Source organism: Canis lupus, chromosome 38, assembly GCF_011100685.1.
Source record: "Canis lupus familiaris isolate Mischka breed German Shepherd chromosome 38, alternate assembly UU_Cfam_GSD_1.0, whole genome shotgun sequence".
In the NCBI taxonomy this organism is placed as follows: domain Eukaryota; kingdom Metazoa; phylum Chordata; class Mammalia; order Carnivora; family Canidae; genus Canis; species Canis lupus.
This window is the reverse complement of record NC_049259.1, coordinates 21,275,662-21,291,084: the sequence shown is the minus strand read 5'-3', so window position 1 is coordinate 21,291,084 and position 15,423 is coordinate 21,275,662. Positions and strand designations below refer to the sequence as shown.

The 15,423-nt window shown below is 48.2% G+C and overlaps 1 protein-coding gene across 1 annotated transcript in view; it reads left to right on the top strand.

Annotated features, from left to right (window-relative positions):
• Positions 1-15,423, top strand: part of LOC609484 (nitric oxide synthase 1 adaptor protein) — a 264,616-nt gene that overhangs the window by 25,171 nt on the left and 224,022 nt on the right.

The window sequence follows — 15,423 nt, the reverse complement described above, 5'->3', positions numbered from 1 at the left end:
TAGTGAGCATCAGTTCTTCTGTTTTGTCATTGTTTTTATTTTTCCTTCTGTAAATTGTTTTTTTTTTCATATCTCGTCTGTTTTCCAATGGAGTCTTTAGTGTTTGCCTTGTTGATTTGTAGAAGTTTTATCTGAATGCTGAGCTCGGTTATGTGTATCACAACTGTCTTTTTTCCATTCCGGCTTGTCTTTTCACTATCATTGTAGTAACTATTGATGTATAAAAGATTTAGGTGTTAATACAAAATATTGATCTTTTAACTTATGCTTTTTTTGCCTTTTAAAAATTTCTGTGTACTCTGAGATCATAATAGTGCTATTCTATATCTTAAGTTTTATAAGATTTGCCTTTCACATTTAGCTCTAGAATTTATTTTTACGCATGGCTTGAAATAGGAGTCTAATTTTATTTTTCTTCTATGTAGATAACCAGTTGTCCTGGCACCATTTTAGCCTGTCTATTCACTACTTTTGCTATGCCACTGCTGTCATATATCAAGTGTCTGCAAAATGTGGAGGTTTGTTTCAAGGCTTACTGCTCTGTTCTTTTGGTCTCTTTCTCTCTCATTCCTTTAGAACATCTATTTTAATTATTAAAGCTTTATTATAAGTCTTGTCATTCAGTAGGATGATTCCCAACCTCATGGTCTTGATGATTTGTGGGACTTTGCTCTTACCTAGACATTTTAGAGTTAGTTTAGTGAGTTCTCTAAAAATCTCAAGCCAGAAAGACAAATCAGGGGCTCCTGGCTGGCTAGCTGTAGAGCATGTGACTCTTAATCTCAGGATCATGAGTTCAAGCCCCACTTTGGGCGTAGAGCTTACTTAAGACAAAAAGACAAATCAGTAAAGAAAAACTGACAGAAGGATCCTTATTTAACCAGGATTAAATGGAACTTCTAGAAAAATTTTGGTGATAACTGACATCCTTATGATATTCAGTCTTACAGTTCATGAATGTTGGCATATCTCTTTATTTAGATCTTCATGAATATCTTTTCATAAAAAGATTTTTTTGTAACTTTTATCTACCTTTCATTGAACTGATTTGTAGTGCCTTTTAGTTTTGATTGCTACGATAAAAGGTATCTTTTTTAAAACTTTTCTAACTGGGGGGCTGATATTCTTTGTACTCTGTGGCTCTTTTCACAGATAAGCCACCTTCAACGGTTTTCCTCTTCCCCCATGGCGGAGGGTTTGGTTCTTAGGTTGGTCAACAATATGCCTTTGAACTTAGTATCAGAAATATGAAGGATTGTTATTACACATGGCTCATAACCATATGATGGTATGCTCAACTTGATTCATAAGAGTAATAAAGATCACACTGAGATCTCCTTTCTCACTTAAATGATAAACTACAAAAGTTTGCTCACCTACTCTGTTGCAAGTCTGTTCGGGGATAGTGTTACATACATTCCCACTTGCTGGGGGGAATGCAGAATGGTGACCTACCTGTCTTTGTAGGGCATTTATACAGTACATTTATACAGGCATTTCCTCTTTGATCTGGCAATCCCACTTCTAAGCTTCTATTTCAAACAAATTTCTGTCAGTAAATTTCTCCCCCTTAAGAGAGCAAGTTTGTGTCCACACAAGCTTTGTTGGGGGTACAGGGAGAGAGAATCTCCAAGCAGACTCCCCACCGAGCTTGGAGCCTGACGCCAGGCTCGATCTCATGAGCCTGAGACCATGACCCGAGCTGAAATCAAGAGTCAGATGCTTAACTGGCTGAGCCACCCAGGTGTCCCCTGACCAATATTTTTTTTTAAAAGTATGCATTTTGCTATTGAAGACTACTTGCAGTAACAAATGGCTGAACGTGAGCTACGTGTTTTCCCCTAGAGCACTGGGTGGATAAACTATGGTGTCTGACGAAGGGAATGGAGAATATATCTGTAATGCAGTGATCTCTTGGATATATTAAGCAAAGGAACAAGATACCATTGATCTAAGAAAGGCAAGCCTGTGTATTTGTATACATTAAGAAAAATGGTGGGGTGCATGGCTGGCTCAGTGGGTAGAGCATGTAACTCTTGATCACAGGGTTGTGAGTTCAAGCCCTGTGTTGAGTGTAGAGATTACTTTAAAATCTTTAAAACAAAACAACCAAACAACTTTAATTACCATTTAACTGTATCTCTAGGAGAAGAGAAGAAATAGCCTGGAGGGAAAAGGAATAAAACTTTGTCTTCTCTGAAGGTTCCTTGTTTTGTTAGTTTGGACTTTGAATCATGTAAACTTTTTAACATAATTTTTAAATAAAAAGCAAGCAATCCCCGAGAAAACCAAGTGAATCTAACTGCATTGAGCCGGTTGGCATAACCCACAGAAAGAAACCGAGGAACTCTGCCAATTGGCTATGAAACACAGTGATTTGATTGTACATTCTTAGTGGCATACACCATAAAGATACCAGAAGTGCAGAAAACATTCTAGACTGTTTTTTGATATCACTGGTGATGGCGGTGTTGGCATAGATAATCTGAGATCCTTTATATTTGCTGTGGAATAGAGTAAACGACTAATTATATTGGTAGGAAGGAAATGTGAGAACAAGGTTAAATAAAATCCCTACTGTCCTGAATTTAAATTAGATGTGCAGTATGAGCTCATAAAGCATTTTGTTATTAAAAAAAATGTTCTAGCTTTGTCCACTGGCAAGGCCAATAAACAATGACAACAGACATTCTTGGTGTCCAGATCATGATTGCCAAATACCATTTCCCACTAAGAGGAATCTAGGCTCTTTGGAGAAATGGCTGCTTTCAAATCTGGGACAGGAGATCCACAGGATGTGCCCGGAAAGCAGGGCAGCTGTGAAGGACTTCCAGGGTCCTATTGTAAAAGGACCCAGGAACCAAATTGAAGAGGCTCCTGCTGGCCAAAGAGAGGTGACCTTTTGAGCATCATTCAGGATAATGTGATAGTTGATAGAAATACATCACACGGTATTAAATACCTGTGTTTATAATGATACTGTAGAAAATCCATCACTTTTGTAGGATGCTTTGAAATTAACTCCTTTTATTTACACCAGTTTTTTTTTTCAAAGGTTTTATTTATTCATGAGAGACAGAAAGAGAGAGAGAGAGAGAGAGGCAGAGACACAGGCAGAGGGAGAAGCAGGCTCCATGCAGGGAGCCCGACATGGGACTCGATCCCTGGTCCCCAGGATCACGCCCTGGGCCGAAGGCAGGCGCTAAACCGCTGGGCTACCGGGGCTGCCCTACACCAGTTTTCAAAATAATATTCATAAATGGTACTTTAGGATGGCCAAAGAACTGGTGTAGGGAAAAGGGAAGTTTCTCTCTACAGAAGTACAGCTAAGAAATGAAGAGGGAATGATAAAATCGTTGTCACTTTATAATACTTAATAAACTCCCGGATCTAGGTAGAGATGAGTGGTGCCGAACACCACCAAACAGGACACAAGCAGATATTATGTGCCTCCTGAGGTAGCCTTGCCAAACAGATGAGCCTTAATCTGATCAAGCCTCCAGATTTAACAGATGTTTTTAAATGCTGTCTAAGGGGCAGAGGAATGTATTAAGCAGCACCATGAGACTGTAGTCAGCAAAATCCAGACTGCAGGAACCTCCATAGGAAAATAACCTGAGTTTTTAAATAATGACCAATTTATGAAAAAAAAAATGGCAGGTAAACCTGTAGCTTAGAATAGACCAATTAAGCCATTGAAATGTTTGAACTTTATTAGTATCTTAATGACAATAGTTTAAAAAAAATGGAACACTGGCTATTTGCAAGAAATTGCGAATGTTTCTCAAATGAGATAATGGTGTCGCAGATATGCTTAAAGAAAAGACCTTTAAAAAATGCACAGTGAGTCATTTTCTTTTAACATGTTAGCTGGGATTTGCCTTAAAATAAAGGGCTGCTGAGGAAGTGAGTGAGTATGGAGGAAACCAGAGTGGCCCGAGCTGGGTGGGGGGGTGACAAACTGATGATGAGCTCGTGGGAGTGTGTTCATTTGTACTCTCCCTCTACGTTTGTGTGTGTCAGGTTTTTGCCCACAAAGCCTTTTTTTTTTTTTTTTTTTAAGATTTTATCTATTTATTCATGAGAGACAGAGAGAGAGGCAGAGACAGGCAGAGGGAGAAGCAGGCTCCATGCAGGGAGCCCGATGTGGGACTCGATCCCGGGTCTCCGGGATCATGCCCTGGGCTGAAGGCGGCACTAAACCGCTGAGCCACCCAGGCTGCCCTTGCCCACAAAGCCTTAAACGAAAACAGAATTCTTAGCCTAAGCAGGGCTCAGGTGAATTTCTGAAAAGTTTGGTCAAAGGAGAATTCTGTATGAAACTGCATTTTCATATCCTCTTTGTACCTGAGAGCTACAGACCTGGAGGGGAACAGAACACAAGCTGGGTGTCTGGGATTAGTTCTGGTTTTGGTTCAGTGACCCCGAGGCTCACGATGGCTGAGGGGGGCACCCCAAGTGTGCTCCCCTGGAAGACCATTCATAAGACGACTTCTGGGTGTGAAGGAGGATTCTCTCGTGACCTGGCTCTGTCTCCTGGCCTCGCCACCTCCAGCCACCCGCGGACGATAGCATCTCTGTGGACGGAAATGAGCCTGTTTCTCTGTTTCCAAGTGTGGCAGGGCCTTTGTGAAACCAGCCACCTACCGGTGGTCTGCGACCTCCCAAAGTCACTTGGCCGGTGGGTGGATAGCTGGGATTCGAACCCCGGTCTCTGGACCTCCACTGCCCTGTCCTCAATGCTTTCCTCTTGGGAAGTTGAGTTCTGTTGTTTTCCACGTGATGAGGGGTGACAGGGCTCTTCTTTGAACCTGCAGTGTGCTGCTTCGAGAAGAATTTTTGCCCCGAATAATTAATTCCTACACCACTGTGCCTGTGTGGGTATGTGTTCTCTGGCCAGATAGCTTTTAAGATGCCCAAGGAAATGAGCCCTGCCCCTCGGCACCTGAGGAATGTTACCCCGGGGACAAGAACATATTTAATATTGATAGTTCTCCTGAATATAGCACCTGAGAGTTTAGAAAGTGTTTCACGTGCATCTGCCGTCTCTTTGGTTGATGTTCACACCTGCTGTTACTGGCGATCGAGTGGCTTGGTGACTCGGGGTCTCCTGAGTCCACACGCTGTGCTTGCTCCACTTTGTCACGCTGCCTCTTCCCTTTAGTGGAAGTTGAGAATGGTAACGGATGGCAGCTTTCAATGCCAATGGCCTGTCGTCTTTATGGCATAGGCGACTGCTGTCCCCGCCATCACCACCATCTTCAGCACATGAGTCAAGATCACCGTAAGGGCGACTTAGGACTTCATGTCTGTTGGGCATGGTTGGAAGCTAGTCCTAATACTTAAAATAAATAAATAAATAAATAAATAAATTCTCATACAAACCCCATAGCCTACATATTAAAACCTTATTGGCTGTATCATCTTGGATAAGATTAGTTCCTCAAGGTAAAGAGCAGAGCCAGCATTTGAACCCAGGTGTGTCTGGGGCCAGGGCCTGGGCTCCAACCATGAAATCCTTCGCGGACTTTCCTTCATTCCGTTAACAGGTCATTACTGAGCATCTACTGTATGTCGAGGACTTTCCAGACATTGGGATGTCGTTGTGAACAAGACAGATCCACTCTCTTGTCCTTAAACAACTTACGAGTCGTGGGGTGAGACACAGTAGAGTAAGCAAGATATTTTTAGGCAATGATGACTGGTTTGAAGGAAATGAAACTGGGTAATGTGACACAGAATGTCTTGAGCATATGACTGGAGTGCTGCTTTAGGCTGGCTAGGGGCTTCTCTGAGCTGAGGTAGGACTTGAATGTTTTAGGCAAAAGAGCCGGTGACCACTAAAAGTCGTGTAGCAGGAGCTTGCCTGGTGCGTTTGGGGATCAGAAAGTGTACAGGAAGGAGTGTGGGAACTGTTGGGGAGGGAGGGTTACTTGTCATTGCTCGTAGTAGCGGGTCTAGATTTGTAGTGAACGTCCCACATTCCTCGTCCTAAGGCTATGGTCACCCAGGCATGGCTGGGACGAGGACTTTTGCCCTTGCCTGCAGAGTGTAGAGCACACTTGCTTGTGACAGGTCCCCTTTCTGAGAAACAAAATCCATCCCAGAGGAGTGGTGTGCTTCTTTAGGACTCTTGGCTCTGGAGTCTCAAAACCAGGCAGACAGGTCTAAGTTGTAGAGCCCTAAAAATTGTGTGAAAACAGTTTAAGTGGCATCAGGAAGAAGTAACGTCAACAGTGTGACTTGGTTGTCACAGCGACTTGCTGCGTTGGAGGCTTTGCTCCGAGGTGGATGAGGTAAGGAGGGTAGATGTCTGCCAAATAGAAGGACGACGTTCCTGGTCAAAGATGGAAGAGGTTTCTTTGGAAGCTGGTGCATATCCTCGGTGGAGGAGGAGTCCACTGCCCCTTGTGAGAGTTTGTACAATGGCTCAAGTGTGAGGCTGGAGACGCGAGAGGAGCTGGACAGGTGGCCTTCCAACCCGAGGTCCTGACAGCCGACCTGTCAGGGTGGCAGTCGATGGTGATGATGCTTAATAGCAACTTGGGAGAGAGAAAGAACCCCAAATTTTGTTCGTATCTGCCTCACACTTGAGGCCTGGGCTCCCTTACTTTGGTACCTTATAAGGTCCCTGATTTACTCTGGGATCCCTATTATTTTTAGTGGTGTCTTAATGCAGTTCTAGATTTTCCAGCTCACTGGCACCATCTGTCTGTAATCACACTTCTCCGAGCTGCCTCCTTGTCACCAGCCTGCCTGCCACTGTGATGGGGTGGGAACGAGTTGTGTTCTCTGTACTTGCTGTTCTTGAAAATTTTATACTTGGCATGGTCAACGAAGGGACCTTACAGCATCTGTGGGAGCCCGCGAAAGCCTGGGAACAGAAGGCTTGCGTTGTCCTCTCGTGGTGAGAACATCCTGGCCTCCGGTGCGGGGGTGCCTGCAAGGCGGCTCTGGGTTCCAGGTCCTTTGTCCCTGGGTTTTGTCTGTGTAGCCTTGGCCCCTTCTTTCAACACCTTTGGACTCTGATTCTTTTATCTCTAAGTTGACAGCATCAGACCCGTGGCTCCCTGGAGGGCCCATCCAGCTCTTGGATCGTTCAGAAGCGTTCCTTGCCTGTGTTCTGCACCATTGGGAACGTAATTGGCCTCTCAAGTGCTGACTTCTCGGAGCTTGTAGTCTTAGACCATCTGACGTGTGTGCAACATTTTAAAGATGGGCACCCAGTAGTCGATCGGACAGTTTTGTCAGGGGTGTGATGAAGCTGTCACTTCGGAGAAGATGATGTGTTTTCCTTGTGTTTTCACTACTTAGGTTACATCGTTTGCCCTAACTCCCTCAAATAGAGGCACGCATATGCCATACGCCGAATACATTAGCACGATAAACCTGTAAGCCTGTCCAGGACCTAGTACCTCCCTTTTACATATAGGATTTATATTCTTCATGACAACCATCCAGGCCGAGTTGCTGTAATCTCCAGTGAAGAGATGCTTGAGTTCAGAGAGGAAGTAGCCTCCTGAAGATCACGTGGCTCTTCCACAGTGTCTCCCTTCAATGCTGCTGCCGCCCCTGCTCTATCTGGGCTGCATCTACGATAGGGCTGTCAGCTTGGCAGGTGTATTGGGTCGAGGGTGGTAGGGATGGGGGGGGGGGGTGGTCACTGAAGAAGGCAAATTGAGATGTGATCACAGGTAAGCATTCTGCGGTCTGGAAATGGGAGCGAGGATGGGGGAGGGCAGGAGCTGTTGCTTCTCCTCTCTGTGGCCTTGAGGGGGGTGGGAAGGTGGAACTGGATGCAGGCAGGAGCTAGGCTGTGGGTGATCTTGGATTCTGTGGTAAGCACAGTTGTTGAAGCAGGGTGGAGGCCATCCCGGCATGACTTGGTTGGCAGGTCTTCTACGCATCCAGCCTAAGAAGGTTTGTCGGGGGGCCCCAGTGGAGTCCTGCTGGCCCTGTGGTGGAACGTGGCGTGGGGCTCAGGCTGCCAAGGAGGGCACCCCCTCTCTCCTGTTCATCTTTTGCCGTCTCAAGAGGGCAGCTGTAGTAGAGCACCTGCCTCTAATTCGCTTCTGAGCGTGATTCCAAGGTGGGGGAGTTGAAAATATATTGTTTAATATGCTAAAGATAATGTTATAGACAGTTGGGAAACTTAGAACTTCTACAGAAAGACCTAAGGCAGTGGGGGAATATTTCAAGTGGTGGGGCGGGGAACCCGGTTTCCTTTACTTCTGTCATTTGAGTTTATGTGCTAGACATCGAGCCTCTTCAAACAAATCTTTAACAGAAAGAACTATGATGCCTTCCAGCGTGAGCCCCCAGCATTGGGAGAGGCCGTGTTGCTCTCCTGCAGGGCAAGATTGCCCAGCTTTGCAGGATTGTCAGCCAGGGGGCAACCTGGGAAGTGGGCCTGTCGGAAAGATGCATGAAGAGCTTCGTTGTGATGAACTGACACAGGCGATCATGGGGGCCGTCCAGTGAGTCCTAAATGTGTGGGGCCGGCTGCCAGGCTGGACAGAAGCTGGTGTCTACAGGCAGGATTTCTGGAGTCTTCAGGAGTCTTCCACTCTGCTCTTGTGGCCTTTCAGCTGCTTGAGTCAGGCTCATCCGGATGATCTAGAATCACCTCCTTTACTTGAGGATCAAGGACCTTCATCACACGTACAAGACACCCTCACAGCAGCACCTAGGTTAGCGTTTGGTAGAATGACTGGGGACTTGTCCTCACCAAGGAGAGGTTAAAAAAGCCAATAATTTGGTAGAGCATCCTGTTTGAAAATTAGTCTGGAAAGTTGGGTGCCTCATCTACCAAGCTAGTCCAACCTCTCCTCCCATGGCCCTCCTGACTTAAGGGTCTAACGTGAACCCCACTGGTCTCACCTGAACCTGTCTGCCTGGAACATTACGCTCTGTGTGGTCTTGGTCATATTTGTTTGGACTTTTTCTGAAGTATGCTTAAATCTCATGTGCCCGGGACCTTTCCCCGTGTCTAAGTCGGAAGTTCTTGCTGGGGAGGGGTGGTGTCTTTTGCGTTCATCTGCTTCCAGTCCGAATCCATGCAGCAGTGCCTTCAGAGGTTTCTCCATGACTGACACTGAGGACTTCTCTCCAGAGCCCAGAATGGCCAAGGTCCTCGTTCTATCTCCTTCTGGAAGAAAAAGCACCTTTGTTTTGTTTGCTTTTCATGCAACAGATATTTTCAAGTGCCCCCTATGAGCTGGGGACTTATCTGTGTGCCAAGGATCTAGCAGTGAACAAGACAAACATGATCCCTGCTCCTTCGGAGCCTTACGGACTGGCCTGGGTGTTGGGGATGCAGGAAGAGGGAAGGAGAGAAACAAATAGCATGATCTGAAATAGGCCTATTTCAGATCATGCTAAGTGTACTGAGGAAATAGAACAGGATGCCATGACCCAATCTGGTCCCTTTCTGACTGAGCTCAAATAATGACTTCCAACTTGTGTGATGTTGGGCAGGTTCGTGTACGTCTGGGAGCCTCTATTCTATCCAGGATAAGAATCGCATGTGTTGGGAGCCTGGGCCACCACCTGTCTGGGACTGTTACAGGTTTTGGGGCAAGAGGCCCAGGGAAGGTGAATTGTCTCGAGATTCTTTGGGACGGTTGGAGCTTTGCTCCTCGCAGTGTGGCTTGTGGTCCGGCATCAAGGTCCGTGGAGGTCTTGTTGGAAATGCAGACTCTCAGGGGCCCTGTCCTAGACTCACCGAGCTAAGTCCGCATTTTACCAAGATCCCGGTGACTTGTCAACTACGATTTGGGAGAAACACGAGGCAGAGAGGCTAAAGGCAGTTCAGAGGCTGACCGAGCACCTTGTACAAAACCTTGGATTCAGGAGGGAAGCGGGAGCAAAGCATTCGGGTCTGTTTTCCCGGTTTTATCCTGAGCGAGGTCAGTCGGTGAAGAATGTGCTGATAAGAAACCTGCTCGTTCCCCAGATTGCCAATTTATCATCACGTCCTCGCGGGAGGTAAATGCCAAGCGCTTGCTCTGGAGTCTGGGCGTCAGATACACCGAGTAGAGGGCTGCGTGGGGAGGACGGGGGCTGGGACTGGAACTGGCTTTTGTGCAAAGGCTACTCAGGTCCAGCGGCTGGAAGGAGGGCCCCCCCCCCCTTTGCCTCAGGAATGTTCTCTGAGATCTAGGTTACGGCCTCCTGCATGCCAAGCCTGGCCTTGGGTGTGCGGCCTGCTGACCCAGCCGCCGTCCCCTTGTCCGGAGGCCGGCAGAGGGCTCGCCGCCTCCCTCTGTGGTTGGGGCTCCCGAGGACTGTGGTGTGCTGCTCCCCTTGCGGCTTGGCTGCTGCTTGAGGCCTCGTGGGAGAGGCCTTGAGCCCCTGTGAGTGTTTGCGGGACGGGCTGCTGCCCGGTGAATTTGCGTGAACGGCTGACCCCCGCCCCCCCCCCCCCCGGTCCATGTGATGCCTGTTCTCATGCACTTTGTCCCCACGAGGGCAAACCTTGCTCCCTTGGCTTGGTTGTCACAGGAATCTATCCTACTACGGTGTGGATTTCCACGCTTACTCTGTGCTGCGTGTTGTTGAGTTTTGTGTTTGCTCCAGCTGCAGCTTAGAGAGTTCTCGAATGATCTGGTGGCTTAGTAGGATAGATTTGAAGTATGCAACCTTGCAGTCGGTTCCAGTGGGAGATGACTGGAAGCTGGGGTGGGTGGGGGAGTTCAGAAATATTGCTCTAAAAAGATTTTTATTTATTCATGAGAGACACAGAGAGGCAGAGACACAGGCAGAGGGAGAAGCAGGCTCCATGCAGGACTTGATCCCAGGACCCCAGGGTCACGACCTGAGCCGAAGGCAGATGCTCAACCAATAAGACAAAAAATATTTGTGTCACCGAGATGACACGTGGGGGAAGAAGACAACTGGGCAGGTTGGTGATCGAACATGCACCCCGATTTATTGACTTAGGTGCTGATCCAGGGCTGGTGGGCGTCTTCGACGTTGCCTGCGTGCGCTGTGGTAGCGAGTGCAGTTTCCTCCGAGGCTTTCCCTGATGTGGTTTGAGGTTCCCATCGAGACCTGTGGGTTCTTTCTGGGGGGTGGGGTGGGGCTGGAGAGGGGTAAGCATGTCTTTCATCAGCTTTGGAACAAGGGGTGGCCCCAGTTCCCGTGTCTGAATCGCCGTTAAACCTATTTCATTTAAGTTCCTCGAGCTCTCCTGCAGCTTCTCGAAGCTCCGCACACCACGGCGCCCGGGAGGAACACAGGAGGTAAAGGCACCCCCGTGGGGGGCATTAATCCATGTCTGGGGCATTCGCTCATCAGAAAATGCTGGCTTCGGTGTCCTGGGGACAGGAGCTCATTTTGTGCATTGTATTGTCCGCGCTGGCCGTCTGTCCGGCGCTGCAGCTGAGGACATCGGTCCGTCTCTATCAGATTAGCGTCGGGCCCCAGCGACCGGATGCGCGCGTGGACTTAGTGCTGCTGCTTAGATGGATCGCGGCCTGTGTCTGACACCTGACAGCCGACGTCTTAAGAGCTTTCTTGCCTTTTTTTTTTTTTTTTTTGCTTGTTTGTTTAAACTGATGAATTCTTGCCAGGTATTATGAATTTTTCCTTCCGTAGGCAGGGAGGTGGGGACTCTGTGCCCGCGTGCTCCTCCTGAGAGGAAGGGACGGAGGGGGGGGGGGCGTGGGGAAGCCCACAGACACCTCCTGGGCTCTGGCAGCTCCGATTCCTCGGGGCCCAGCCGCCCCTCGGGTAGCAGCGCTGCCCTCCCTCGTCCTGGCCCTTCCGACGGGTCACGGAGGCCATCGCCGAACAAATGTGCCGTTGTGCCCCTGCATTCAGAGGGGGGCTGGTGGCCTGAATGCACCTGGTCAAGCCGCTGCTAGGAGGACACCAAGGGTCCTTCTGGGGGCAGGTGCTGCGCTGTACCCCTGCCGCCCTCCGGGAAGGTTCTGTGCGGGGAGAGCTGCCTGGAATGCACGTATGTGTGAACACGGCCTCTGGGAGCCTTGGAGACCCATCATGGGTTCTTGCCACCTGAGGGTGGACAGGTCCGGGGAGTCTTCCCACCCCGGGGCCCCTGAACATTCTCCTCTTCCAGGCCCAGGCATATCCTACGGTCCTTGTTCACGGAGGTGTGAGGAGAAGATCGAGATAAAAAGAATGGACTGTTTCCTCCATATCAGTTGCTTAGCAGGTGCTTTGCCTTGCATGATACCCTGGGTGACTCTTCATTTGAAAATCAAAAGCAAGCCACTCTTGGCTTCCAGGGTTTCCTGCATGCTGGATCAGTACTTGTAGGACCTGTATGTGTCCCCAACCGTTTAGGAGCAGTCACTTGATAGTTTTGAACTTGCTCCCCAGGTGCTGAACAGCCACTGTGTGTCCAGGCCTATGGAAGAGGATGAGGGTTGAGGTTGGGGGTGAGTGTGTGTTCCCTGGTGAGGAGTCAAAGCTCCGTTCTGGGTGGATGGTTGCCCGGTCCTTTTGAGTCCTGGGCCCCATGGAAATCTAACAAAAGCTTTGGCCTCTCTCCTCTGAAAACTGCTCATAAACCGAACCTAGCATCTCATTTCAGGGGGCGGTCCATGGAGCCTGTGAGAAGGTTCATGGGGATTCCCAGGACCTCAACGTAGGAGCCACTTGTCTTGATGTTGTGACCTGGCTGGTAATCTGTTGTCATCTACATTTTGGGGAGGTAGGGATGCGAATTTCTAGGGCCGTACAGCATGTTCTCCTTTTTAAAGAAAAATCTAGAAACTAGGCCATTTGTCGTAATAACCAGAAGACAGTCTGTTTGGAGAGTCCATGAGGCGGGTAGGAGGGACCTATATCAGAAGGCAGGGAGAGGTTTGGAGGTAGTCTATCCAGATATTCCAGAGAGGTCTTTTTCTTCCTCCGGTTTGGAAATGGGGCCTGGGGCCCAGTGCCTGACACAGGCCCTGTGCTGATTCACAGGGAAGGATTTGCTCCACGGACGTAAGTGTGCAGACAGTGGCCCTGCGTGCCTGCATGTCCCCAAGGGCTGAACGGAGATGTCCCTGCTTTCAGCTTCTGTTTACACAGGGCTGACGTCCCTGGGTTTACTCCACATTCTACAAAAGCCAGAAACCAAAACAAAACACCAAATGGCAAAAAATAAACAAAGGACTTGGACTACCGCTGCTCATTTTTTTACTTAAACGTCGCCAGCACGAAGAGGGTTCAGCTGGCTTATGTAGTAGGAACCTATTTGTGTGACTTTTTAAATTAAAGTGATGTGAAACAGGCGGTGGGATGCAGAGTACACTTCTGGTGAGCCTTGAGTGGTGTGTGTATAGAATTGTGGAATCACTGAATGGTACTCCTGAAGCGAATACAACACGGTGTGCTAACTATACTGGAATAAAAATTAAAAATTTAATAAAGTTGTACACCCACCCACACGATCATGTGAGTCTCCCTACTACTCCGTTCTGCAGCTGGAGCTTGCTTTTGGATTCTGGAACGCTTAACGGCCCCGGCTCAGGAATCTCCGTCTTGTCTTCGTGAGGTGTGGGAGGGCAGAGAAGGTATTCTTGAGGGGATTTGTGGAGGTATTTGGAATTGCCTAGAGTCGCCCTCTGAAGACTTGGATCGTGAAATCTACCGCGGGTCCTTGGCTTATCAGGCAGGAGACGGAGGGCAGGCAGTGGGGATGCTAGTAGCCAGTGTATGGCCAGAGGGACAAACGTGAGCCTATTCCATGAAGAGTAGGATGTCTCCCCTGCTGCTGGTGGGGGCATCAATTGGTACAACCTCAGGAAGGCAATTTGATTTTTGGGTCGCCTGGGGGACTCAGTCGCTTAAGCATCTGGATCTTGGTTTGGGCTCAGGTCATGATCTCAGGGTCATGAGACTGAGCCTCACGTCAGGCTCCACGTTCAGTGAGGACTCTGCTTGGGTTTCTCGCTCTCCCTCTTCCCCTCTCCACTGCATGCTTACTCTCTCTAAAATAAAAAAAAAAGTGGCAATTTTATATATGTGTGTATGTGAACCTATATGTAGATACTTCAACATTTTTCTGTCCTTTCACAAATTTGTTTTGGGGGTGGGGTGGGGAGGGGTCTGTCCTAAAAAAAAAAAAAAAAAAAAAAAAAAGGATTTTTTGTGTGTGTGTGTGTGTGTGTTTTAAAGAGTTTTGTGAGCATGTGCTCATGTGTGTGCATAGGTGGGGGAGGAGGAGACTCGCCACTGAGCAGGGGGCCCGACATGGGGCTCAATCCCAGGACTCTGGGACGATGACCTGAGCTGAAGGCAGACACTTAACTGACTGAGCCACCCAGGCACCCTGCATTATTTCTTCATGTTCAGCCCAGTTTTCCAATAGAGAAAAGTGGAAAGGCAGCTTAAGGACTCACAATTGAGGAATTATTATGCAAGTGGCAGTTCATTCAGAGGATGGACATTTGTGCAGCTGTTAAGCTTGTGAAGGAGTGGGGAAATAACGAACTGGGGGTCTGGTGCAGGAGATGAGGGGAGAATCCTTTCAGATCCCACCCTATACCTCTAACAGGTGTTTCTCCTACATTCTCCATGTAGGACCCGTGTGCCCTGTCCCTTGATCTGCCTACTGCAGTCTTCGTAGGTCCGCCGGCGACTCCAGACTCTAGCAGAAGCCTTGGTGCCTCTGCTTTCCGGTTCCTGTGTTCATCTCTTGTATCTGGGTTCTCAAAAAGCCCCCTGTCCTGTAAATCAGTTAAGCCAGAGGATCCCAGTATGGCTGTGTCCGGGTGTAGTGGGAGATGCCTTTCTGCTAAAGGACTTGGAACTTCAGGATCTTTTTCACTTGGGAAAACTGTTTGAAAGGGGTAGACCGATCTGATCAGAGCTGGAGGGTGTCTTTCATCCAGTTTCCTCATATTGCCACTGGGGAAACCGAGGCCAAGTGATGCTCTCCGAATCTCCTAGCTGGTAGTGACAGGTGCGCCTCCTCCCTAAGTGCGGGCTTAGCCCTTTGATAGCTGTGGGGCAAAAAAAATCTGAGCATCTCAGTGGGTGCACTTGTGAACTGGGGGTGATGAGGTGTTTAGCACCATGTCTGCCGTATATTAAGTGTATCTACTATAAACAATGGAAAAAAACAGTGAAAGTATTTTTATCCTTAAGAAGGAGTCTTCTTGGGCAGCCCGGGTGGCTCAGTGGTTTAGCACCTGCCTTTGGCCCAGGGTGTGATCCTGGAGACCCGGGATCAAGTCCCACATTGGGCTCCCTGCATGGAGCCTGCTTCTCCCTCTGCTGTGTCTCTGCTCCTCTGTCTCTCAAGAATAAATAAATAAAATCTTAAAAAAAAACAAAAAACAAAAAGTCTTCTATTATTGTCTGGACCTTCTCGAGATGTAGAACCACCTCCTGTTTAGGGACGTGGGATAATTGTTCAGATAATGTCCCCACGTGGGAGCCCTACAGCAGTGTCAATGTTTG